Here is a 27,394-nt window from a genome sequence, read left to right on the forward strand (position 1 = left end):
CGGAGGCGAGAGTTGGCTGGGCTGGGGAAGGCTCCCTTCCCAGCTCCTGGGAAGCGATGACTTCCAGCTCCTAGCTCCATGTGCTACCTCTGTTCTGTCCCAAACCCCTGTTCTGCAGCTCCCATTGTCTGGGAACCATGGCCAATGGGAGCTGTGGGGGCGGTGCCTGCGGGTAGTGGCAGCACGTGGAGCTGGGAGGAGAGTGCCTGTCGCCCTTCCAGGGAGCCCCCCACAGGTAAGTACCACTCCGCATGCCAGTCCCCTGTCCTGAGCCCTGCCACACTCAAACTCCTGCTGCTGGGGGGCCTGAGACTGCCCCAGCAGCAGCCGGTGCGACTGGCCCAGGGGCTGCCCGAGCTGCTCAGGTGGCTCCCAGGCCAGCTGCACAGGCCATGGAAAGTCATGGAATCCGTGACCTCTGTGACAAACATGGAACCTTAATTAGACTCTATCAATGAGGACTTTGAGACTTTTCCATGAGTTGCTAATACCGATGATGAATACTGAGTTGGTCAAAGCCAAGGGAAATTTGTTTGGTTTTTGTGTGTGCAAAATATCATCAGTAATGTTTGAAAAAAGCCAAAAACTGGAGCCCATTTTATTAAGATTTCCTCCTCTCCTCGAAGTTCAACTGGGAAGGGGTTGGATAAATTGTTCCAGTTTGGGTTTATTTTCAATTTAAGAACTGAAAACAAAAATGCTCAGAATATACAGCAATTATAAAACTATATTTCAAAAGACAAAATTGCTATTGATTCTAATAGCTGTTGTGTGTTTTAAGGTTTTTGGAGGGATTCTTATGCATTCTCTTTTCTCTTTTCTTTTTAATGACTTAAAGAAACAAGAAAATAGAGTTTTGCAAAGCTCACTTGGATTGACAGTAAAAGAAAACAGCAGCCTGAAAGTATTGGCACAAGCTTTCAAAATATAAATTATATGATAGGTGTGGTTTGCCTTTCCTCTGTGTAATACTTCTAGCAGGCAGGGCAGCATTGCTGAATGTGGGATTGTCTCATTATCACAGTTATATGAGTCGTTAGGCTATGATTTTTGTTTTGTTTCATTAAATGTTGCCAAAAAGTTTTTTTTTTTAAATTAGGTTAAATCAAAATGAGTCATAAGGCTTTGCACATAAGTTAATAATAGCAAAGAAGTTAGAAGCTGTGTGAAGAGAGCCACAGAGGACTGGGATCAGCGTACAGCCCATCTAATCCCCTCCTAGAGAGTGGAGGAGTGCCTCTGGTGGCAGCACTTTCTCCTCTGACCTGTTTCTTTCTTTCCCATGAAAGTAAGGCAAGAGATGCTCCTGCTATAGTCTTCCCACATAAGAGCCTTCACAGAAATCCAAAATGTGGGCTTGATCCTATGAAGTCTGTGTGCTCAGAAACCCCAATCAGCTCAGTTTATTGCCTCATTCAACTGAGTCCTGTAGTTGAAGGATATACCAACACATTAATATTGAAATGAAGAGACAGCTTAGTCATCCTACTATGAATTTAAATATACTAAAATACAGATAGTAGGGGAGGCAGTATGCCTAGTGGATAGAACACTGGACTGGGGTGCAGGGGGCCCAGGGTCTATTCCTGGCTCAACCACTGGCCTACTAGGTGGCCTTAGGTGAATCATTTCACCTCCCTATACCTTAGTTTCCCCATCTGTAAAATGGGAGTAATGACACCTTTTGTAAAGTGCTTTGAGATCTACTTACTGATGGAAAGTGCCATATAATGCTTTGTATATTTTTATTGTTATATAGAGTTAATTAGGGTTATGTTTAGGAAAAATATTTAAATAAAGCTTGTTAACATTTTCCCCATTCTCTTTAATATAAGAAACACTTGTATTCAAATATTGGCCCATTCTTGTGCATCAGCTTCCTGCTTCTCCCTACACTAGTAACCCAGGTAAGGTTGTTATAGAACAGGGGTTCTCAAACTGTGGATTGGGACCCCAAAGTGGGTTGCAACCCTGTTTTAGTGGGGTTGCCAGGGCTGGCTTAGACTTGCTGGAGTTTGGGGCTAAAGCCAAAACCCGAGCCCCACCGCCTGGGACTGAAGCTCAAGCTCTGGGCAGCACGGCTTAGGTTACAGGCCCCCTGCCTGAGGCTGAAGCCTTTAGGCTTTGGCTTTGCCCTGCTCCTGCCAGGGGCTCGGGTTTTGGCTTTGGGTCCCCCCAGTCTGGGATGGTGGGGCTTGGGTGGGCTCAGGCTTCGGTCCTACTCCTGGGGTCCTGTAGTAATTTTTGTTGTCAGAATGGGGTCATGGTGCAATGAAGTTTGAGAACCCCTGTTATAGAATATGGGATAGAGATTTGGCCTCACTCCCTCAACTTAGTACCAGACTTCAAGCCTATGTAACTTTTGAATATATTCTCTAAATTAGATATTGATTTGGGATGATCCTGTTAATTTGTTTGAACGGAAAATTTAGAGGAGATCTTAACTGCAATACTGCTTGGGCACTAGCAGAATATGTGTTATTCAGGTGCATGAAATCTGAAGCAATTTCTTAATGTAAAAAAATAAAATAAAAGTAAAGATCCAAAATTAAAATTGTATTCCCCCCAAAGTAGCTTTCTTCACAGTTGCACTACGTACAATCACACTTACTATATGATAGGACTCTTTTTTTCTTTTTCAGTTAAAGCCTGAAACATGACAAAGTTGTTTTTGTCTTTTCATCATCCTGAGATCAGGTTTAATTAATTCTGGCCACTCTTCACAAATGCAATATTGGGCCAAGACAGCCATATCTTCAAAAGTCAGTGCTTTCCAATCACCTCTCTCTCAGAAAAAGGGAAGGGCATTTCTCCTCTATCAGGTTAATGACACACTTGACAGATCAGGTTAGTCAGGCCAACAAGTCCATTCTAGTAATAAATAAGAATGTTTGAACATGCACTAATAATCTGTGTACAGAATTTGGCACTGATAAGCATTGTTAGAGACAATGAACTAAGATCCCTGTTACCTGTACTCCTAAGAAATGAGATCTCTGCTACTTTAAAAAAAAGAAGCAGCAGGTATAATCATGGGATGAACTCCTAGGATCATTGAAGTCCATGGGATTTTGCCTTTGACTTCAGTGAGGCTAGGATTTCACCCTTAGTGTCCAGACCAACATTCTCTGTCTCAGTAAAAGAACTTGAAGGCTCTGTGTAATCATTTGCTGTGCTTCTTTACACACTAACTGCATGTATTCAAATGGTCTGTCTTAAAACTGTCTTAACATAGGCCTTAGTCCTGAAATGTGATCTGTGTAGGCAGACCCTTTGCTCCACTGATTTCAGTGGAGTTCTGCAGAGTCACAAGGCATCATCCACATGAGTGTGATTGCAGGATCAGAGCCTGGGACTGTAATCCCTTTGGGGCAGGATTAGTGCCTTTCTTTTTCGGTCTGTAAAGTGTCACGCACAGTTATGGATTATATAAATAGAAAATAGCAATAATAATTATTTTTTTTCCAAAGCTGTATGAATCATAAATATTAGCTCATCTCTTCCATCCCTCTGCCCATGAAAAATTGTTCCATACAAAACACTCTAGAGAGGGTTGTAAATGATGCAAATAATGAGGTTTTATCACATCTCTTGAATATGTTATAGTCTAGTAAACCTAGGACACTTTTCACTGATACTTGGCCAAAATATACCTTTGCTTTATTTCATACTGTTTACTGTTACACCTAGTTATAGTATATTCCCTTGATCATCCTAAAGAATTCTTTGATGATCATCCTAAAGAATTCTTTTCCCTCCTTGATGTCTGCACTCTTCAGATACTTGGTAACAAATCTCCCCTTAATTTTTTAGCCAACCTATTCATATTAAGTTCTTTTAATCTCCCTCCCCCCCCCCCCCCCCCCCCCCCCCCCCCAGCTCCCTAATCCTTTTGGTTGCTGTTCTTTGAATATCTCCTAGAACTGTACAGAGTAAGTGCAGTCTAGGTGCAGTCTTGATAGAGTCCTATAAAAAGAGATTATCTCCTCATTGCTCTGATATGCTGCCTTTGTAACCTCAAGGCAGTTTGGCTCCCCCCGCACCCTGCACAGCCCAATGACACTGCAAGCTCACACTGGATTTTGTGGCAGGTCTACGCTGCCCTGCCTTGAGACTATGGTGGTGTGCTGCACTGTAACTCCCCTCTGTGGCTGCTGTGGGCATGAACTAAAAGGTCCCTGTGTCTCATTTATGTAAATCCTGGATTAAATTGTGGCCTATTATAAATTGCATCTAGTGTGTTCCTTTCATCCTCTAATTTTGTGAATCAGTAAATAAAGTGGTTTGGTTTGTCAGATGTTGTTTCTTTATAAACCAATACTGGTTCTTGCTATGGTTTTTTTATCCTTGGGCTGCTAACATCTATTTGCTCTTATTAGCTGATCCATTATTTTGCCTTGATGTTCCATCAATGACTGCAGTGAAGAAGCGGCACCAGGAAAAGGTTTGGCCCAGTCTTTTGAAAATATACTTAAAGAGTCCATTTCAAAGCAAACACTTTAACACTTTTTATTGATTATTACAAGCTATTTTTGAACTTTGGACTTTTAAGCTTTTTAATGAGCTATAGATTGCAAAGAGGCCCTTTGCTTAAAGGAGTCTGTTTAGGCCAGAGTTTCCAGAGCTAAAATTACCTCGAGAGGCTGGAATAGCTGGAATAGCTACTGTATCTGTCCCCCTCTGTCTTTGGAGCTCTTATTTTAGGAAAACATAGTCAATGGAAAATGAACTGAAGTGAGTGATCAAATCCCTGCTCCTGCAAGGGAATCCAGGTGACAGACACTTACACCACCAAGGTGTGCCATTGTACTCCAGGTGTTGTCACATAGATTGGGCCTTACATTGTGTCCTGCATTATGATTTTTATTGTATTGACATTGCTGTCCCCTGTGACCATCCCAAAAATAAAATATGCATTTACTTTATGAGGCTGTCCCACTGAGCAAAATTAGAAATAAATACTAAATTTTAATAGTAATAGGGGAGACTTAGGTTTTAAAGAAAACATTATTTTCACTGAGTTTCTACAGCATTTCTTGTACCTGTCACTCTATGCCCTGTACTTTATCAGTTTCTGGATGGTGCTTTGATCCTTGGTTTCTAAGCCAAGTAAAAAAGCAATACAGTGGTTATTGTGTGCCATCTACTGTTCTTCCTAGGAAATATAGTTTGCAAAAAAAAATTGTCTAAAGCCTGCTCGTTTTGATTATCACTGGGATTACTGTCTCAGCTCCTGCCATGTACAAAACCAGCTTTCCTCTGTTTCCCCTGTGCAGAGGAATATTTTACATGGTGTGGCATTACTCCTCTGCCAGTGCAAGGGATATAGCCAGGGTGTGTCTATCAGGGCTAGATGTAGGGCAGGCAACCTAAGCAACCACCTGGGATGCTGGGTTTAGGGGGTGCCAGGGTCAAGATACTGTTTTTGTTATTAGCGACAACAAAACAGAATATAGAATGTTTGAAGTATAATGTTTCAGGTATTGATGTTAGTACATTTCAGTTATTCTTAAATTAAAAAGTTTCTATAAGCTTAGAGGAAACAAATTTTTTATTTGCTTTTATATGGCAGGAATAAATACAGATTTATAGATCTGAGTGTGCAAATTTATTGTTTTATATGACAGAGATAAATCATGCATGCAAATTGTGCATCAAAGTTGTGAAATGAGGTACAAATGCAATAAAATAAGGTATTCAAAAGTTTAACAAATGGAAGGGAGGGTGCCAAAGACAGTCCTCAGCTGGGGCGTATTTGGTCTAGGGCCAGTCCTAGTGCCTATGCACTGGCCACCAAAACAGTCTTGTGGGGGCCATAGACAGATGGCACAATTTAAAACACCTGCAGGCAGCTCTGCATTGTGATGGGCACTAGGTCAGGCCCCTGGATTAGGAGAGCACATTAGGAGGTTCAAATCAACGGCACTGAATACTTCTTGACTTCAGCTCAGGATCTGAAGCTAGGAGGGTAAATCATACCCAAGCAGTGCTTGGGGGCCTACAAGTCCAGGGGCCCTGCAGGAGCTGCTGCCATCCCAGCAGGAAGAGATGGACTCTAGATATATTTACTGTAAGCCATAATTTACCTGGGTCAACTGTGCTGTTTTCTTATCTTATAAACCTTCTTATTTACAGTTAATGTAGGAAGATGACCTGCAGTTAACCTTTCTGTTTAACTTTCTGTTTAATTAACTAAAAAACCCAATATCCTGAGCTGGGTGACTGTTACTCAGTTATTGACTGGCTGGGTATAGATGACAGGAATTGAAAAATATTAAATAGAGGTTTGGGAAATGAGGGGCCTATGGATATAATACCACCCTCCTGAATTGAACTTGCCCAAGGTCACACCGGTAGTGTGTGGTAGAGTACAGAATAGAATCTGAGTCTCCTGGGTCCTAGGCTAACACCCTAATCACCAGATGAACTTCTCTGTCTGATACTGATTTTACTGGGATGGCTATAGGCAAAACAGCTGCCTTCATAACCATTTGTTATCAAGTATACATAGTATTATATAGTTGTGCAGAACTAAAGAGTTGAGAAAAGGAAAATTAAATAAAAACAATCATTGAGGTAGCATTGGTGGTAGAGAAGGAGAAAGAAGTATTAGTGGGAAAAAGGGAAGAAACAGCCCAAAAGGCAGATCACACAGCAAAGTGTAAGTTAAAGTTGGATTTTGACAGATCGAACATACATTAGTCTTTTTTTACTTTTGATTTATCAAAACATCAATTATTTTTATAGACTGTATTTCTAAACAAAGGTCAGAGTAAGCAAGGACAAATATAATATAGAAATAAAAGGTAAATCAAATCAAATGTTTTTGTCAATACTCCTTGGTCACAGTGAATTGCATTCACAGGGGAAACATGCTTCTTTCTAAAAAACAAAATGTCATTCGAAGTGCAGCACTTGACTGGATTACTATAACTAACTTTAACTGGCTGATGTCTCATTGCTTTCTTGTACTCCCTTGTCCATCCCTCCATTGTCTCTTGTATTATACTTCAATTGTAAGTTCCTTGGGGCACAGACCATGTTTGTGTTCTGTGTTTGTATGGCACCTAGCATATGGGTCCTGATTCATGACTAAGGCTTCTAGGCACTAAAGTAATACAAATAATATATTAATAATAACAATAACATAGTCATAATTTTATTTCCATCCTAAAAAAATCCTCTGGAGTCCTATGACAGTTTACTGTGTTGATGCAGCCAAATCCATTGTACTTGATATACAGCCACAACGGACAGGAAATTGTGATGATAGAGCCTTATGGAACCCAATCACACAGAAGGAACAATCCCTGATCCATTATTCTGGTGGGCTGGAATGTGCTTCCTGCAGTAAAGCCCATGGATGTGGTCTCAGATAGGAAATTTCACACAGAACCTCTCATGGAGCTGCTCCCTGATCATTCTAGTGGGGTGGATGAGGTTTATCTCCACACTGAATGAGCTGCAGGAGCCATCCCTGAGCACAGTGGGATACAGGGTGATCAGCAAGAGGGCTAGAGCCATCCACACAAAAGACCTGTGTTTCTTCACCTCCAGTGCCCCAGCTCTCTGGAAGCAAGTATCCCAATGAAGCCATGTTATCAGGAATTCCCCTTAGGTCCTTAGAGTATGTCCCATCATGGACTGAAAGGAAGGGAAAAGGCAATGGGAAAGATACTTCAGCCCCAGGCTGTAATTGTGTTTTCCTTGTAATGGCAAGTAAACCAATGGGGGGTATGATGTACATTTTCTGGGACCCTGCCCTGCTCACCCACTCCTCTGGCCATCTTTCCCCAAGCAGATCTCTAGACCAGCGAAACTCCCTCCCCAGAACCAAGAGGAGGTTCAGTCAGTGTAAGCCCTTCTCCAGTGTGGTAAGAAGGAAATCCCTGAGTAGATAGTCCTCTCCATGTGTAGATCTATTGCGGTAGGGTTTCTTGCCATGTAGAATCATAGAACCATAGGGTTAGAAGGGACCGCAAAGGTCATCTAGTCTTATCCCCTGCCAAGATGCAGGGTTTGTTGGGTCTAAACCAGGGGTGGGCAAACTACGGCCCAGGGGTCACATCCAGCCCTCCAGATGTTTTAATCTGGCCCTCAAGCTCCCACTGGGGAGCGGGGTCCAGGGCTTGCCCTGCTCTAGCACTCTAGCTGGGGAGAGGGGTCAGGGACTTCCCCGACTCCATGCGGCTCCTGGAAGCAGCAGCATGTCCCCCCTTTAGCTTCTACATGTAGGCGCAGCCAGGGGGATCCACAAGCTGTCCCCACCCCAAGTGCTGCCCCCCCAGCTCCCATTGGCTGGGAAGCATGGCCAATGGGAGCTGAAGGGGCGGCGCCAGCGGACAGGGCAGCGCGCAGAGCTGCCTGGCCACGTCTCCGCGTAGGAGCCGGAGCGGGGTCATGCCGCTGCTTCTGGGAGCTGCTTGAGGTAAGCTCCACCCAGAGCCTGCCCCCCTGCCTCCCTCCCATGCCCCTGCCCCAGCCCTGATTCCCCTCCCACCCTGCGAACCCCTTGGTCCCAGCCCGGAGAACCCTCCTGCACCCCCAACCCTTCATCCCCAGCCTCACCCCACAGCCCGCACCTCCAGCAAGAGCCCCCTCCTTCACCCTGAGCTCCTCATTTCTGACCACACCCCAGAGCCTGCACCCCTTGCTGGAGCCCATACCCCAACCCCCAATTTCATGAGAATTAATGGCCCGCCATACAATTTCCATACCCAGATGTGGACCTCGGGCCAAAAAGTTTGCCCACCCCTGGTCTAAACAATCCAAGACAGATGCCTATCCAGACTGCTTTTGAAAACCTTCAGTGAAGGAATTTCCACAGTCTCCCTAGGCAGTCTGTTCCATTATCCTACTGTTTTTACAGTTAAGAAGTTTTTCCTGAGATTTAATATAAATCTGCTATCCAATCTAACATAATTCCATTAATAGCTACTTTTTGTTTGCAGTTGTTTAAGCATTATGTATCCACTTAATGGTAGTTCGGCCAAGCCCACATTTCTTCAGTTTACTTATCAGAATGTCATGTGGGACTGTGTCAAAAACCTTGCTAAATTCCAGGTATATTATGTCCACTGCATTCCCCCTATCCCCGGCGACCTGTCCCAGATGCTCCTAGGCAGAGGTGTGGCAGGCAGCTCTGCGCGCTGCACCCATCCTATGTGCTAGCTCTGCAGCTCCCATTGGCCGAGAACCGCAGCTAATGGGAGTTGCTTGGGCGGCACCTGCGGGCGAGGCGGGGGCAGCATGCAGAGCCGCCTGCCGCACCTCTGCCTAGGAGCAGCCAGGACAGGTTGCTGCTTGCGGGGAGCCACCCAGGGTGAGCGCCTTCTGGATCTGGCACGCTGCACCTCCTCCCACACCCCGCGCCCCCTCCCAGAGCCCGCACCCCCCTGCCACAGCCCCCTGCTAGCTCCATGCCAATCGGCCTATAAACTGGTCTTTCAATGAAGATCAGAAATGCCAGTTGATAGAGCTTTCTGGTTGGTGAAGTGCCAGATAAAACAGCTTTTACTGTATTATATACATCAATTTGTTGCTCTGGCCCTCTTGTGGTTAGGTATCTGCAGATGTAACCATGTACCTGTTATGTACGTCAGTTCATTGCCATGACACTCTTAAGGTTGAACTTCTGTTCCTGTGGTCAGAAAGTTCTCTTAAACACTCTATTTGCAGCTCCCCAATACTTGGGGTTTTCCGTTAGGCCGCTTATCTGTTTAAAGTTCATAGTCCTCAAGCCTCATGCTAACTATGCTAGCTGATAAAGCTAATGTCTTACAGGATACAGACATGTAGGTTCCTTGCATTACTGCTAAATATAATAAAGGCAGACTACAACGAAGGCAAGGCAGTGAATATAATAAAGGCAAGCTAGCCCTACGGGCTACTGTACTCTGGGGGAATAGCATCAGGCCCCGCTGATTTGAATTCATTCAAATTAGTCAGAAGATCTCTAACGTGTTGTTTACTTATCCCGATCTGCATCCCTTCCCCTTTTTTGTCTATGGTAACTTCACTAGTCGTCCAGTCACAGGTTATTTTTTTGAAGCAAAGTAGGCATTGTGCAGCATTGTATATATAACTTAGCTTTAATTTTGTGGTTCTGTATAATTCAGTCAGCAAATGAGGCTGAGCACACCTTTCCCCAACCTAATAAAGGGGAACAAATATACATGGCAAATGGCAACCTGTAATGATAAAGCAGTCAGTTGCCTCAGTGAGAGATGGGAAAGCACACCTCTCTCGCTCAGCAAATAAATCATTGTTCTCATCAAACGTAGTTTAGAATGTTAATCCTAAGCGACAGGCTGCAAATGCAGGGAGATAATTAGGCTTTATCTACACTTCCACTTTACAGCGCTGCAACTTTCTCGCTCAGGGGTGTGAAAAAACACACCCATGAGCACTGCAAGTTTCAGCGCTGTGAAGTGCCAGTGTAGGCAGTGCATCAGCGCTGGTAGCCGCACTCCCAGTGCTGGTAGCTACTCCCCTCGTGGGGATGGTTTTTTACAGCGCTGGGAGAGCCAGGGCAGCACTTTAACATTGCTAGTGAAGACATATCCATAGGGCATGGCTACACTTGTGAGTTAGGGCGCATTAAAGCAGCCCAGTGCGCTCTATCTCACGATGCATCCACACTGGCAAGGCACGTAGAGCACTCTGACTCCCCGGCTAGAGTGCTCCTGGTACTTCACCTCGGCGAGTAGAATAATGTTTGATGCGCCCCCGCTGGAGCGCCGCAGTGCCAGTGTGGACACCCTGGTCTGTTAATGCGCCCTGATCGGCCTCCAGACATGTCCCACAATGCCTGTTCTAGCCACTCTGGTCATCACTTTGAACTCTACTGCCCTGCCCTCAGGTGACCAACCATCAGACCTGCCCTTTAAATTCTCTGGGAATTTTGAAAATCCCCTTCCTGTTTACTCAGCCAGGCATGGAGTACTGTCAGCGAATCTTTCCAGGTGACCATGCCTCCACGCGCCCGGCAATCCCCAATATGGAGCAATGGTGAGGTGCTGGACCTCATCAGTGTTTGGGGGGGAGGAAGCTGTCCAGTCCCAGCTGCGTTCCAGCTGTAGGAATTACGATACCTTCGGGCAGATATCAAGGGACATGATGGAAAGGGGCCATGACCGGGACGCTCTGCACTGCAGGATTAAAGTGAAGGAGCTGCGGAATGCCTACTGCAAAATGTGCCAGGCAAACCACCGCTCCGGTGCTGCTCCCGCTACCTGCCTTTTTTATAAAGAGCTGGACGTGATACTTTGGGGCAACCCCACCTCCACTCCGAGTACCACCATGGACACTTCAGAGCCCAGTTCAACAAGGCAGGAGGAAGAGTAGGAGGAGCAAAGCGGGAGTGAGGGTGCTGAGGTCGAGGAAGACACCCCAGAATCCCGAGATGCATGCAGCCAGGAGCTGTTCTCAAGCCAGAAGGAAGGTAGCCAGTCGCAGCGGCCAGTACTTGGGGAAGGACAAACACCAGAGGAGGCTCCGGTAAGTGGCTTTTATTTTGGGAAGGAAGTTATTTGGTGCAGACTCTTGGGGTGAGGAGGGTTAGGGCTGCATGCATGCCTAGATGCGGAATGGGGTGTGATGTGCTCTCTCACATCATGGTAATCAGCCTCAGTGATCTCTTCAAAGGTCACATTCAGAGCTTGGGCAATGCGCTTGCGCAGGTTTCATGGGAGAGCCACTGTGGTCCTTGTCCCAGTCAGGCTAACATGTCCATGCCATGGGGGGCGGGGGGACCATAGTGGCATGCAGGCAAACTGCATATGGGCCAGGGTGGAAGCCGCATTGTAGTAGAAGACCCTCCCTTGCTTCCCAGGTCACCCTCAGCAGCGAGATATCTTCCAGGACAAACTCCTGTGGAAAATGTGGGGACAGTGTTCAGTATAGAGGCCCTCTGCAGCTGTTGGCTCTCTCCAAGGCACAGAAACCCAGAGGACAGTACAGCCATGAAAGAATCAGTCCCCTGTGCTTACTCACCATTTTGGGGTTCCCGGGGGTTATGTGCGCTCGCTTTGGGACAGGCAAATTATGCGATTGTGTAGACTGTGCTTGCCCTCCTTAAGTACGGGGGAATCATTGCTCTGTCTGGTGTGAACAATGCTTCCTCTGTTAAGTGTTGCATTTTGCCTTTACAGATGCAACCTTGAGATCTCAGCCGTCTGTGTTATCACTGGCCGAGAGGCTGCAAAGGATCAGGAAGAGGCCATGTAGAAGCAAAGAGGACATGCTGCATGAAGTCATGCAGCACTCCCTTAATGAAAATCAAAAAGTGCAGGAGTGTGAAAGGAGGGTCCACCAGCAGAATGCGGCTCGCCGGCACCAAAGCACAGAGCGGCTCATAAGCATCATGGGAGCACCAAGCAGACTCAATCGAGGTGCTCGTAGCCATGCAGGTGGAACACTACTGTGTCCAACCACCCCCACCCCCCGCAGCCCTTGTCCCAAAACTCTTTCCCTTGTGCCCCCATGTCACCTCCAACTCACTTTCCCCAACATCCGGGTTCTTACCGCCACCAGCTGCCTCCAACACCTGTAGCTTCACCACCCAGCCCTGAAAACTACGACCCTTACCCTCTGCACTCAACCCCCATCACCATGCAGTATAGCCATCCTGAAGTGCAGCACTCATTGCACAGCACTCCAGACAGCAAGGCTGAGCATAACAGGACATACGCAAACCTGTGATTGTACCGTTCCCCACCCCATCCCACCCCCTTGCCCTTTGTGTTTCCCAAGCAGTTGTATTTCTTTTCATAAATGCATTTTCTTTTCATTAAATGGATTTTTTTGCTTTGAAACATCCTTTATTATTGCATAACGTAAAAGATACCTTAGCCCAGGAAAGCAACAGGCACCGCAAGTCAGTGTATCATATGTAGCAAACACAGATTCCTACTAACATTGGAACCACTGCACTTCACTCTCATGCAGGGCACCAGACATTACTGGTGGCTTTCAGCCTCAAATTGCTCCCTCAGGGCATCCCGAATCCTTGCAGCCCCGTGCTGGGCCCCTCTAATAGCCCTGCTCTCTGGCTGTTCAAATTCAGCCTCCAGGTGTTGAACCTCTGAGTTCCATGCCTGAGTGAATCTTTTACCCTTCCCGTCACAAATGTTATGAAGGGTACAGCACGCGGATATAACCGCGGGGATACTGTTATTGGCCACGTCCAGCTTCCCATACAGAGAGCACCAGCGGCCTTTTAAAAGGCCAAAAGCACACTCTACAGTCATTCTGCACCGGCTCAGCCTGTTGTTGAACTGCTCCTTGCTGCTGTCAAGGCTCCCTGTGTAGGGTTTCATGAGCCATGGCATTAAAAGGTAAGCAGGGTCTCCAAGGATCACAATGGGCATTTTGACTTCCCCTACGGTGATCTTCTGGTCTGGGAAAAAAGTCCTGGCTTGCAGTTTCCTGAACAGGCCAGTGTTCCAAAAGATGCGTGCATCATGTACCTTTCCGGGCCAGCCTGCGTTAATATCAATGAAACGCCCACGGAGATCCACAAGCGCCTGAAGAACCACAGAGAAATAGCCCTTCCGATTAACGTACTTGGAGGCTAGGTGGGCTGGTGCCAGAATTGGAATATGCGTCCCATCTATTGCGCCTCTGCAGTTAGGGAAACCCATTTGTGCAAAGCCAGCCACAATGTCATACACGTTACCCGGAGTCATGGTTCTTCTGAGGAGGATGCGATTAATGGCCCTGCAAACTTGCATCAGCACGATTCCAACGGTCGACTTTCCCACTCCAAACTGGTTAGCAACCAATCGGTAGCTCTCTGGAGTTGCCAGCTTCCAGACTGCAATAGCCACCCGCTTCTCCATGGTCAGGGCAGGTCAATCTCGCGTCCTTGTGCCGCAGGGTGGGGGTGAGCTCCTCACACAGTCCCATGAAAGTGGCTTTTCTCATCTGAAAGTTCTGCAGCCACTGCTCATCATCCCAGACTTGCATGACGATGTGATCCCACCACTCAGTGCTTGTTTCCCGAGCCTAAAAGCGGTGTTCCATGGTGGTGAGCATGTTTGTGAATGCCACAAGCAATCTCATGTCGCATGCATTACTCGCGTCGATATCGTTGGAGTGCTCACTGTCACTTTGGACCTTAAGGAGTAACTCAACTGCCAAACGTGATGTGCTGGAGAGACTCATCAGCATATTCCTCAGCAGTTTGGGCTCCATTCCCACAGACCAAAAGGGAAGACAGAGTGTGCAGTACAAAAAACATTGAAAGATGGCACCAATTGTGGATGGAAGCAGAGGGATTGCTGGGATGCAAACCGATGCATCACGGGGCATTGGGACAGGACCCAGAATGTCCCGCACCTCCCGCACCCTTCCCACAAGCCACAGCACCAGAATGGGAAGAGGTGCTCTGTGGGATAGCTGCCCACAATGTACTGCTCCCAATGCAGCTGCAAGTGCCACAAATGTGGACAGGCCAGTGCGCTTGCAGCTGTCAGTGTGGACAGACTGCAGCGCTTTCCCTGCTGCGCTCTCTGAAGCCTGGTTTAACTCAAAGCGCTCTACATTTGCAAGTGTAACCATGCCCTTAGTCTAGGGAAGTTAAATTAGTGACTTCTGTTTTTCAGTCTGAGCAAAGATTTTTAACTAGGGTGACTAGATTTTTCAATAAAAACCTGGTAGATTTTCTTAAGAATATTAGCAGGGGAGGAAGGGGAAAAAATAAACTGTGTTGAGTAGAAGGTTTTTCTAGCTGGAGGCATGGTACGCTAGGGATTTGGAATTACCGGGTGGGCGGGAGGGAAAGCTTTAGGACAAATGTCACTGAGGGAGGAGATACCCATTGCTCCTTGCCCTCCACTTGCCTGGCATTCCAAATTTCTCCCTTCCTGACCTCAAGCAACCCACCTGACCATAATGCTGAAATTAGAATCAGTGTCTGTGCTGCACTTATATGAGCTGTCACTTGTGTCCTTATTGAATTCTGAGCATGATACCACAGTGCAGGATATGACATTTTAGAATGGAGAACTTTTCAAAGGGTATCTTGAAAATATCTCGGATATAACAATCAGCGTTAATTACAAAACAGTGCTACATTACTTCCCTTCCAGTCATACTTGCTTAGGGACTAAGCATCACATGTTCTGCTTTCTGGGAAAAAAACACAGGAAGGGAAAAAGCATGAAGGAGTCTTTGTCATGTTCATAGTGTAAAGTTTCCTCCACTCATGAGGGTGAGACTTGGAAGCCCCTGTAGAGCAGGGAAACTGTTCTCTTGAAGCACAGCTCCTGAGTGGGGTGCAGTGAATAAAAATACAGAGAAAATGAGAACACAAAATACTTGCTGTAGAAATTTTTTAATGCACACCAGTAAAACACTGACAAACCTTTTTCTAAGAGAGTTCAAAGTTCAAAGGGTTACATGTTTCAGTCTGTCTGACTCATGTCAGCCTCCTTCCTTCTAGCATTGAAGAGTGCCTGGCCCTCTTGCCCAGCTCAGAGCCTAGAGCTGTTATGACTCACTGCTTTGCAGATTTTTGGAACACATAAAAGGAGATGACTTGCTTCCTGGTAGCTTATTCCTTAGAATATTGGTCTCATCACCTAAGTGCATATCAGGTGGGTTGCAAAAGTCACAACTGTAAGGATATTTGAATATTTATCTACCTTTTCTTTCAATTGTCTTTTAAACTGGAATGCCCTTTGAGGCACATGATTCAGCTTTAATGTTAACTCAGTATTAACTTAAAGGTAATGGCATTTTTGTCTGTTAATTATCTCTCTTTTACAGATAAGGAAACCGAGACCCAGGGTGACATCCTGGTCCCATTGAAGTCAATGGAAGTTTTGTTACTGACTTCAATGTAGTCAGGATTTCACAGTCAGGGAGGTTAAGTGACTTGCTCTGGATTGCATTAAAATAGTTTGAGAATGAAGAGAGTAGAGCTGAACTGTCGTTTTAGTTTCTTCAGGAGCTCCTGTGTATTCACATATTATTACTAATATTTAACAGTTATTTGCTTTGAATGATTGGGAGCAAATACAATCTGGAGTAAAAACCATGGGCCAGAGCCTTAGCTGGCATAAATTGGTGTAACTCTTGATTTCAATGGATATTCCCCTCCCAGGATTACTTGGGGCTTTACATGAAGGAACTGATGGCATTCAAAATACACTGACTTATCCGGACAGTAAATGGGAGTAAAAACAATCAAGATGACTGCATACATAGCAGTAAAACTGAAGTGCAAGAAATTGACTGGGCAGAAGTCAAACCTTTAAGTCAATATATGCAGATAAAAAAAATTGGAGAACAAAAAGTGAAGTTCCCTGAAAAATAAAGTTATGGCAAACATCACAGAAGACCTAGATCTTAACGGGTTTGCAAATGCGATAATCCCCACCATATAGGATTTGGATAATGATTCACTCTGTGCAGAACAGTTTTCTGATCTCTTGAAAAAGGGAAATAATCATGACAACACTAGAATTCTCATAACAAAACATTTGGTCAGAGAGAATCCTTGAGGAAGCAAAAGCCAAGAAAGAGTCTGAATAGGAGAGATACTGGGTCTCCTTTTTCTCCTGGATTTAGAATCAGAAACAGTTGGCAAGATGAGATGTTTCATATTAATAAAATACATATTTCTGGATCTAAACATCTCAGCAACTCTTTTCTAACCTGTGAGTGGAATTCATATTTTAGGACAACTCTGCCAAGAAGCTTTTAAAGAAAAAAAAACCAAGAAAGTATAGAACCGGATTCTAATTTAGATTTATGATTGTTCTACCATGTGGTAGGACTTTTTAGTATGCCATAAGATTGGCTGAACACACTGAATATAGGGCTAGCAGAATATGGTTTACAAATAAAGGCTACATAAATCTGTCAACAAAAAATGCTTAAAAGTTTTAATAAATATATTATCATCCAGAGGATGAACATATCATTTGATCTAGATTTTAACATGCATTATATCTATAATTCAGAACAGATGACATTAAAGATGGAAGTGCTTTTTTCCATATGTGGCATATAAAAATATTTCATAGAGATTCTTCTGTTTTGTTTATAATGGTCTTTCCCTCTCCCCTCCAACTGTGATAGTTAAATGTTATAGATGTTTGTTGAAGACGGTCTCTTATTTAAATTAAATTATTTTCCTCTCATCTTCATCCAGTACAAGAGTCTATTATGAAAAAGAATCTAAAACATAAATCTGAAGTTGTATTCCAATGGAGTTTGTGATTGCATGACTCCAACAATTTGTTCTTGGTATTTATGGGGAGGAGGAGGAATGATTGGTGGAGAAAGGGTGGGAGGAAAGAGTAAGGTAAAGCTGATTTTCAGCAGGTTTAATTTGCATTGGCCATTTAAGGGGTGCTCTGTAACTTACATCATGAGAGAAAAACAGCTCGTTCCCTGTAGCAGATTCCTCCTGGCTCTACATGATCTCTGTTCCTCTGTGACTGCCTGTGGATATTTAATTGTGCGTGAATATTTTAACAGGAAAATGCAGCATATGGCTAAACTAGGTCAAAGAGAAGATTTATGAAATTCTGTCATGTAACTTACAGGAAAAGTCTGTGTAAAGAAATCCTTTCGTGTTTTTCCTGGTAGTGAATGGCTGAAATGTATGTCTCTCTTGCCTTTGTTTTATTCAGCACATTTATGGATATGTTTATTTATTAATGAAAGTTCTTAAAAGCAAACATCAGACACACACATCCATTCTGAAAACCACTTACAGTAGCTTTGTAAACTTTCTGGATCTAACACTCACTTGGAGACTGTAAATTCCAGTAAAAAGTGTGGGTAGTTTGCGGAGTAGGGAAGAAATATTTGGTAAATTTGCAAACATTGTTCTTTTAAAAATATTTTAAGTTTGAAAACTGAATAGTGTCAGGTATATGTGTATGTTTCAAGAGCATGCTATAAGCTCCGGTTGACAAACTGCTGCACTAGGAGTAGGTACTGTATTAGTTTTAAGAGTGAATTAATTACAACTGAGATTTTCAAAGGTTCCTAAGGGATTTGAATGTCCCAATTCCCATTAAAATTCATAGACGTTGGGTGCTTAAGGGTATGTCCACACTAGAAATGCTTCAGGAGCACATGAAAGATGCAGCTGTGCAATTGTAGTGCTAACATTACAGCAACAGATGGGATTCTGCCATCGCTGTAGTAAATCCATCTCTCCGAGAGGTGGTAGATAGGTTGACGGAAGAATTCTTCTGTTAACCTAATGGCGTCTACACCTGGGCTTAGGTAAGTTTAATTACATCACACAGGGCTTGACATTTTTCACAGCCCTGAAAGAGGTAGTTAAGCTGACCTAACATTCTAGTGTAGATCAGCCCTAACTCTCTTGTGCTCCTTAAACAATAAGGTGTTATAAAGGGAAGAGAAGGAAATGAGTAGTTAGTAAATGCTCTTTCCTTTTATTATATTGTTATGGGTTAGGTTGAACCTTGAAGCTGGTGGTGCCTTTCATTCAGGGTAAGTATAAAAAGCAATCGTGCTCCTTTTATGGAACCAGATAGCTGAAATAATAAGAGTACCACCAGAAACAGACACATGGTAAGGCTTGAATAGAAGTTGAACCATGTGGCCCAAGGGATTTCCATAAGGACCACTATAGCAAACTTAGGGGACAGGGCATTGATTGGTGGAACTGTGCGTGTCTCTACCTGTAGTGAAAAACCACAGAAACAGACACAGAGAAGGAAGAGAAAGCCAAGGAGACAGACAAAAGAAATACTGAGTGAATAGTCCTGAGAAGAAGCCCATGTAGAAAGCTTTTTAGGTACAATGCTAGCTGAAAAGAGGCTTGGAACTCTGAGCAAATAGCAATTTCCTGTTGTTTTTATTTCTTTTGCGTTTGGAGAAACAGGACTTTGTACATTCTTTGTAAATAAACAGAGTTACTTCAGAAATGTTGATTCTAGCATCAATTTCTACTCCTAACAAAAATAACCCATAGGACCCCAAATATTGGCCAACTGCTCAGGTCAAAAAGGGGTAATATATATGGGCTCTTTTTTTCTGCCTCTTTCAAATATAGTCTTGGAAGGGGGTTGTTTAATGTCAAGAACACTTCATAATTCCAGAAAGACAGGGGCAGGGAGCACTAATAAATATGTTTCAGTGAAATTTATACTTACAACCACTTGCTATCCAGTCAACTGTTAATGCCTGGCAAAATCCCTGTGAGATTTTCTGTTTTCTTATATATTAGTTTCACTTGTAGTAGACAGCCCTACTCTAATGTGTTTCTGGCCACCTGCAGACCTGTCCAGGTTTAAATTTTCTGACAAGAAACCTGATAAGGCAGGGGTGAGCAAACTTTTTGGCCCAAGGGCCACATCTGGGAATAGAAATTGTATGGTGGGCCATAAATGCTCACAAAATTGGGGTTGAGGTGCAGGAGGGGGTGAGGGCTCTGGTTAGGGGTGTGGGCTCTTGGGTGGTGCCAGAAATGAGGAGTTCAGGGTGCGGGAGGGGGCTCCAGGCTGGGGCGGGGAGTGGGGTGCGGGGGGCGGGGTAAGGGCTCTGGCTGGGGGTGCAGGCTCTGGGGTGGGGCTGGGGATGAGGCGTTTGGGGTGTAGGAGGGTGCTCTGGGTGGGGACCGTGGGGTTTGGAGGGCAGGAATGGGATCAGGGCTGGGGCAGGGGTTTGGGGGGCAGGAAGGTATGCAGGCTCTGGCTGGGGGTGTGGGCTCTGGGGTGGGGCTGCGGGGGCGGCACTTGGGGAGGGGACAGCGTGCAGAGTGGAGAGTAGAGCCTCCTGGCTGCCCCTACGCGTAGGAGCTGGAGTAGGGCCATGCCGCTACTTCTGGGAGCCATGTGGAGCGGCCCCCGACCCTGCTCCCCGGCTGGAGCGCTGGAGCGGGACAAGCCCCAGACCCTGCTCCCCAGCGCAAGTTCGAGGGCCAGATTAAAATGGCTGGCAGGCCGGATCCAGCCCCCAGGCCGTAGTTTGCCCACCCCTGTGCTAAGGCAACCAGAAGGAAAGTCACTTCAAAATCATGGATATTTTTCCTAATGTGAAAAATATTAATTAAAAGGTTTAGCCCTTAAATTACAAAGAGAGAGAGAGAGATTAAAATGGGCAATAAAACCATGTTTTCTAACCTTAACTGCATGATAATAGCTTGCACTTGTCTTCCATCCCTAACATCAACTATGCTTTGCAGCACTCCTTGCAGTTCATATTGCCAAGACATACTAACATGGATATCTACGTAGTGTGAAATATGGGTATATGGCAGGAGAGATGGTGACTAACCTGGTGACATGTGTGTATGGTAGGTAACATAGTAGCTAATATGTAGGTGTATGGTAGACCTTCTCTGGACACACTTTTGATATCATATTCAATACTTTCTATATATTTTGTAATGTGTCTGCAGCTAAAGATATTCATGGCTAATAAATTCTAATGAATGAATACCTTAAAATGGGGGTATAGTCAGCAGGCAGGCAGGTATATGCCAGGCATAATTCACTTGTGAGAATTTTGTCTTATTTTGATGTCAACAAATTATAAAGATTAGATCCTCCATCTTCTTTCCTCTTGTTTCCCTAAGAAACACCCCTCAAAAGGCATAGGGATATTATGAGTAAAGAGATACTAAAGGCTTATCTACATTTATTTAGTTACACCAGGACAAAGAACTGGTATGTAGCTCAGCCCTTATATCTACCCTTTGGGCACCAGGTACTCTGGGTTGGTGACTGCTAAACTCTTTGTTTGTCCAGGATACAGGACTGCTAGCAGGGGCCTTGCATTATAATATGAATAGCTTTATAACTGTGGGCCAAGGGACTTAAGTTACAAAACTAAGAATATAAGAATGGCCATACTGGGTCAGAATAATGGTCCATCTAGCCCACTATACTGTTCTCTGACACTGGCCAGTGCTAGGTGCTTCAGAGGGAATGAATAGATCAGAGCAGTTATAGAATGATCCATTCCCTGTCCTCCACTCCCAGCTTCTGGCAGTCAGAGGCTAGGGACACTACAGAGCATAGGATTGCATCCCTGACCCTCTTGGCTAATAGCCATTGGTGGACCTATCCTCCATGAACTCAGCTAATTCTTTTTTTGATCCCAGTTATGCTTTTGGCCTTCACAACATCTCCTAGCAACGAGTTCCACAGGCTGACTGTGCGTTGTGTGAAGTGTTTTCTTTTGTTTTAAACTTACTGCCTGTTTATTTCATTGAACCCCTGGTTCTTGTGTTATGAGAAGGAGTAAATAACACTTCCTTATTCACTTTCTCCACACCATTCATGATTTTATAGACTTCTATCATATCTCCTCTTAGTTGTCCCTTTTTCAAGCTGAAAGCTCCCAATCTCTTTCATCTCTCCTCATACAAAAGCTGTTCCATGCCCCAGATCATTTTTGTTGCCCTTTTCTGTACCTTTTCCAATTCCAGCGTATCTTTTTTGAGATGGGGTGACCACATCTGCACACAGTATTCAATATGTGGGTGTACCATGGATTGATATAGAGGCAATATGCTATTTTCTGTCTTACCATCTATCCCTTTCCGAATGATCCCCAACCTTCTGTTCGCTTTTTTGACTGCTGGTGCACATTGAGTGGATGTTTTCAGAGAACTATCCACAATGATGCCAAGATCTCTTTCTTGAGTGGTAACAGCTAATTTAGACCCCACCATTTTATATGTATAGTTGGGATCATGTTTTTCAATGTGCAATACTTTACATTTATCAACATTGAATTTCATCTGCCATTTTGTTGCCCAGTCACCCTGTTTTATGAGCTCCATTTGTAACTCATCGCAGTCTGCTTTTGACTTAACTATCTTGCGTAGTTTTGTATCATCTGCAAATGTTGCCACCTCACTGTTTACCCCCTTTGCCAGACCATTTATGAACATGTTAACAGTACTAGTCCCAGTACAGACCCCTGGGGGACACCACTATTTACTTCTCTCCATTCTGAAAACTGACCATTTAATCCTACCCTTTGTTTCCTATCTTTTAACCAGTTGCTGATCCATAAGAGGACCTTCCCTCTTATCCCAGGACAGTTTACTTTGCTTAAGAGCCTTTGGTGAGGGACTTTGTCAAAGGCTTTCTGAAAATCTAAGTACACCAGATCCACTGGATCACTCTTGTCCTCATGTTTGTTGACACCTTCAAAGAATACTAATAGGCTGGTGATTCTAATACATGATTTTCCTTTCTGAAAGCAGTGTAGACTGTTCCCCGACATATTGTGTTCATTTGTGTCTGATAATTCTGTTTCTTACTATCGTTTCAACCAATTTGCCTGGTAATGAAGTTAGGTTTACCAGCCTGTAATTCTCAGGATTGCCTCTGGGGCCATTTAAAAAGATTGGCATCACATTAGCCACCCTCCAGCCACCTGGTACAGAAGCTGGTTTAAGTGATATGTTACATAGTTACCTTTGACTACTATAGAGCCAAGATTCAGCCTTGAGAACTGATCTGAAATATTTAGATCTATTTAATATGATTTTTACTTTTGAATTCCCTGAAGAAAATGAACATTCCACACAACTCTATCAAATAAATATTTTGACAGATGCTCTCCTGAATACTATGATATATCAAATTTATTTTTGCACTGGTACTTTAAAAGACTGTGTGTCATTTTTTTTAGACTTCTTTAATTCTTCAGCTCCATTTTATTTCATTCCTGAAAGCTTTTCTCTTTGCTTTTTATTATGATGGCTTTCTCAGGAGCTATTTTGGTGTTGTGACTTCCTCAAGGTTCTATTTTCTGGTACCTCACTGCCTGCAGTCTTTATTGTCTTGAAAAGCCTGGATAGGTTAGCGTCAGTGGTTGTTCTGAAACATATCAGTATTTTCTCTGGATCATAGCTCCGTAAGTGACCTAAATTTCAAGTTACAGCTCCATCTTAGTTTAAGCATTCTCTTTTTCTCATGGTGGAAGGGATTCCCTTGCCTCTGATGTGCTCTGTAGTGGTATTACAGGTTTCGTTTTTGAATTTATCTTGGGTTTATTGGATGTTTTGGTTGTATCTGAGATTGGGATTCTAGCTCTTGGTAGATTCCCTAAATATTTTAGAAAAACCTTAAATAGGTTTCCAATGTCAAATCCTTCAGATTCTGTCTTATTCCATATGTTGCCTATTGTTTGTACTCCCAAAATGCAAAGCAACAGCAGGCTCCAACAATGGCAATATCGCCTTCTATCTCCTTTCTATTTTGAGACTTAAAAGGTAGCAGTTTCTACTACCAAACAGAGGCACTGACTTTCTAATTTCCCCGGGGGCGGGGAGGGGTGTGTGCTAGACCCCGGCTCCGCCCTAGGCCCCGCCCACACTCAACCACTTCCCCCAAGGCCCTACCCCCACCCCGCTCTTCCTGCCCCCTCTGCGCACCACCTCTTTCTGTCCCATTCCACCCCCTCCCTGAAGCGCACCCCGCCCTCATTCCGCCTTTTCCTGCCCCCGCTCCTCCCTCTCCCCCTCAGTGCCTCCGCACACTGCTGAACAGCTGATCACTGCTGGGTGGGAGGCACTGGAGGGGGAGGAGCTGATCAGTGGGGCCGCCGGTGGGTGCTGAGCACCCACTATTTTTTTTTTCAGTGGGTGCTCCACCCGTGGAGTCAGCGCTTATGCTACCAACCCTGAATTTCTAATTCTTTTGTGATTTGATATAGCTTTGTGAAGTGTCTTTGATTAACATGCCACCACCTCCTTGTCTTCCTTGGACTTCTGGTATTATCATCTATATTTATGCGATGTCGTTTCCTTATGATGTACTTTCCTCCGTGGACTGACATTTTGTATGACATCTTCATACTCTACTCTGTTAATTAAGTCTTGCAACATTTTTTCAATATTATTTCCAGTACTTCTATACAAGATTTAAAATTTTTATTCCTTTTTACTCCTATCAGAATATCCCTTTCTAACCCATATCTCTAAATTAAGATGGCAAACACTGATCATTGTTGTTGTAGCGGCATTGGTCACAGGCTCTTAGAGAGACAAGACCTGAAGAAGAACTCTGTGTAGCTTGAAAGTTTGTCTCTTTCACCAACAAAATTTGGCCTAATAAAAGATATTACTTCACCCACCTTGTCTCACACAATTGATCACTTATTTTCAGTTTCATTATGAATCCTGGTCTTGGGCTATGTATTCTTTAGCTTGAATACTTCTATGTCTTTGTGAAATATGTCTTGCAATGGGGTGTCACTAAATACATTTTCTTCTTAAAGCGCTTCTCTGTCTATCTAAGTAAGTTACCCTTAAAAAAGAAAACCACAAAAGAACATAATTTCATGATTTTAGACTGATTTGGAATAATGATTTCAAAATAGCCCATGATTTCAGACTGACTTGGAATAATAAAGTTAGTAACTAAAATTTAAATACAATTGAGAAATGTAGCCACCATTGCAATGCAGTGAGACAGAATTAGAGTTTGAGTGATTTTCTTGTAAAAGTCAGTATCACTCACTGAATTTTTGTGAACCTAGTAATTTGTAAGATATTCTATAGATAGGAACATCTCCAGGGAAATATTTAAGTAATCCAAATGAAAAATAGGCCAAAATAAATAGTAAGATAAGAAATGGCAAATCAGGTTAAAATAACCTTAAAATGATTTTCTTGATTATACAATTAAATTTGCCAAATCAATTCTTATTTATAACAAATTTTATTGAGAAATAAAATTGACTTTCATTTTAAGATGGCTCCCAAAGGAAATTGCCTATCATACAAACCTCCATCACTACGTATATTTGACTTTTATATTATTTATTCATCATTAGGAAAAAATCTCCATATCCTATTTAATTCATATTATTCAGTAAGCCTGTTGCAGGGTAAGTACACCTCCTCCTCACTTTGGGGTGGGGAAAGGGGAGTTATAGCCCTACAGCTAAGTCCACCCTTAGCCTCAGGGCATTGTGGCCTAACAGCCAGAGTCAATATGGCTGCCTTCTCTCACAGGGCCGTGTGGTCTAAAGGCCAGAGGGGGATGGGCCACCACCCAAGGGGAAGGGTGGTGGCCAGGGTAGGGGACCCTATTCCACTGGGTCCCAGCCCAGGGTCCTGTCAGCAGCGAGTGTACTCACCACTGGGTCAGCGGGGATCTGACTGAAACAGGCTGACTTAGTTCCTGGTCCTACGACTGGATCACTGGTATAGTTTGCTGATCTCCTGGGTCACTGGGGTCTCCGGTCAGTGAAGTTTTCGACGGTTTGGATCCCTCCTGCATGTCCACAGGTAGCTGGGTTTTCACCTGTGTCTCGGCAGGCTTGGCCTCCACAGTCTGGGGCTCCGGCAGCTCCAGGGTGGGAACCTGCAACCTACATCCTCTCTCCTCAGCAGTCTGCCTTGATTTAACTGGGCTACTCCCTTTTATACTGATGCTCCACTGGGAGCATGCCCAGCAGGGGTGAGGGGCATAGCTTCCTCTGCCCAGAGTACGGGGTTAACCCCTCCTTGTCCAGTGTGGGGTAAGTACATCCTGTCACAAAGCCCTATATTTTATGAACTGAAAAAGTGAAACAATAACAAAAACAAACAAACCAAAACAGACAAAGAAATCCCCATCTCATTAAGAGTAAGAGCGTATAATGGCTTAGAGTGTATCAATTTCACATGGAGCTGTGTCATTTTATGTCATTTTTACCAAGGGTTAAAGTAGATTCTCCATCACTGGAAATTTTAAAATCAAGAATGGAAGTTTTTCTAAAAGATATGGTCTAGTTCTACTGCATCTATTGGGCCTGAAGCACAAATTAATTTGGGGAAGCCCTCTGATTTGTGTTATGCAGGAGGTCTGACTGGATGATCCCTTTTGGCTTTATAATCTATGAAGCTATTAATTTTCTTTATAAATCACAAGTTCAACAAATAATCCCAATTATGCAATTTGCAAAAAAAAAATTATGTTTAGCTGTACGTCTACCCTCATTGTAAGTGCTCTTTGCTCTTTAAAAATGACTGTGCAATTTCTTTCTTCATGGATCTGCTCCCTTTGTGTATTCCAAGTTATAGCTGTAGATTTTAATGACAAAAATAAAATTTTACTAGCCGCGCAAAGCCAATTTAGCCAACAGCTAAGAGAGAAAGAAATCCTTGGTTCAAATCTTATGCATTATACACAACGGTTTAATAGTTATAGTCAGTTATACCTGTTCAGCCCCACTGAAAACAATGGGCTTGTACATGTATCACTGAGGGTATAAATGGAAGGAAATGGGGCTGTAGTAAATAGGTGTTACTTGACCTGCAGAACCTTTTACTGGTGGTTATGTAAAAAACAAAACAAAAAACCTACCTGACATCTTGACTGAGTTTGTAAGACTGGCAATTAGAAAAAAAAAAGAGCCTTGTAAATTGAACACATTTGATGCAGAAATCACTGAACGACAATAAACATGGAACCATTTTACAGTATCTCTTTTCAGATTAGAACCACACTTTAAACAAACGTGTTCCTGTGTCAAGTATCAGAAGGGTAGCTGTGTTAGTCTGGATCTGTAAAAGCGGCAAAGAGTCCTGTGGCACCTTATAGACTAACAGACGTATTGTAGCATAAGCTTTTGAGGGGGGAATACCCATTTCCTCGGATGCATGTAGTGGAAATTTCCAGAGGCAGGTATAAATATGCGAGCAAGAATCAGGCTAGGGATAATGAGGTTAGTTCTATCAGGGAGGATGAGGCCCTCTTCTAGCAGTTGAGGTGTGAACACCAAGGGAGGAGAAACTGCTTTTGTAGTTGGCTAGCCATTCACAGTCTTTGTTTAATGCTGAGCTGATGGTGTCAAATTTGCAAATGAACTGAAGCTCAGCAGTTTCTCTTTGAAGTCTGGTCCTGAAGTTTTTTTGCTGCAGGATGGCTACCTTTAAATCTGCTATTGTGTGTCCAGCGAGGTTGAAGTGTTCTCCTACAGGTTTTTGTATATTGCCGTTCCTAATATCTGATTTATGTCCATTTATCCTTTTACGTAGGGACTGTCCAGTTTGGCCAATGGACATAGCAGAGGGGCATTGCTGGCACATGATGGCGTAAATTACATTGGTGGATGTGCAGGTGAATGAACCGGTGATGGTGTGGCTGATCTGGTTAAGTCCTGTGATGGTCTCGCTGGTGTAGATATGTGGGCAGAGTTGGCATCGAGGTTTGTTGCATGGATTGGTTCCTGAGTTAGAGTTACTATGGTGCGGTGTGTAGTTGCTGGTGAGAATATGCTTCAGGTTGGTGGGTTGTCTGTGGGCGAGGAGTGGCCTGCCTCCCAAGGCCTGTGAAAGTGTGGGATCGTTGTCCAGGATGGGTTGCAGGTCACTGGTGATGCATTGGAGAGGTTTTAACTGAGGACTGTATGTGATGGCCAGTGGAGTTCTGTTGGTTTCTTTCCTGGGCTT

At 44.0% G+C, this 27,394-nt stretch overlaps 1 long non-coding RNA gene across 1 annotated transcript in view; it reads left to right on the plus strand.

Moving 5' to 3' along the window:
* LOC122464757 overlaps nucleotides 1–26,558 on the plus strand; it is a 30,749-nt gene extending 4,191 nt beyond the window's left edge. The window contains exon 3 of the long non-coding RNA XR_006289094.1: nucleotides 26,516–26,558. This is a non-coding gene — a long non-coding RNA (uncharacterized LOC122464757). The remainder of the gene's footprint in view (nucleotides 1–26,515) is intronic.
* Nucleotides 26,559–27,394: the final 836 nt, after the last annotated feature.

Source organism: Chelonia mydas, chromosome 2, assembly GCF_015237465.2.
Source record: "Chelonia mydas isolate rCheMyd1 chromosome 2, rCheMyd1.pri.v2, whole genome shotgun sequence".
Classification (NCBI taxonomy): Eukaryota; Metazoa; Chordata; order Testudines; family Cheloniidae; genus Chelonia; species Chelonia mydas.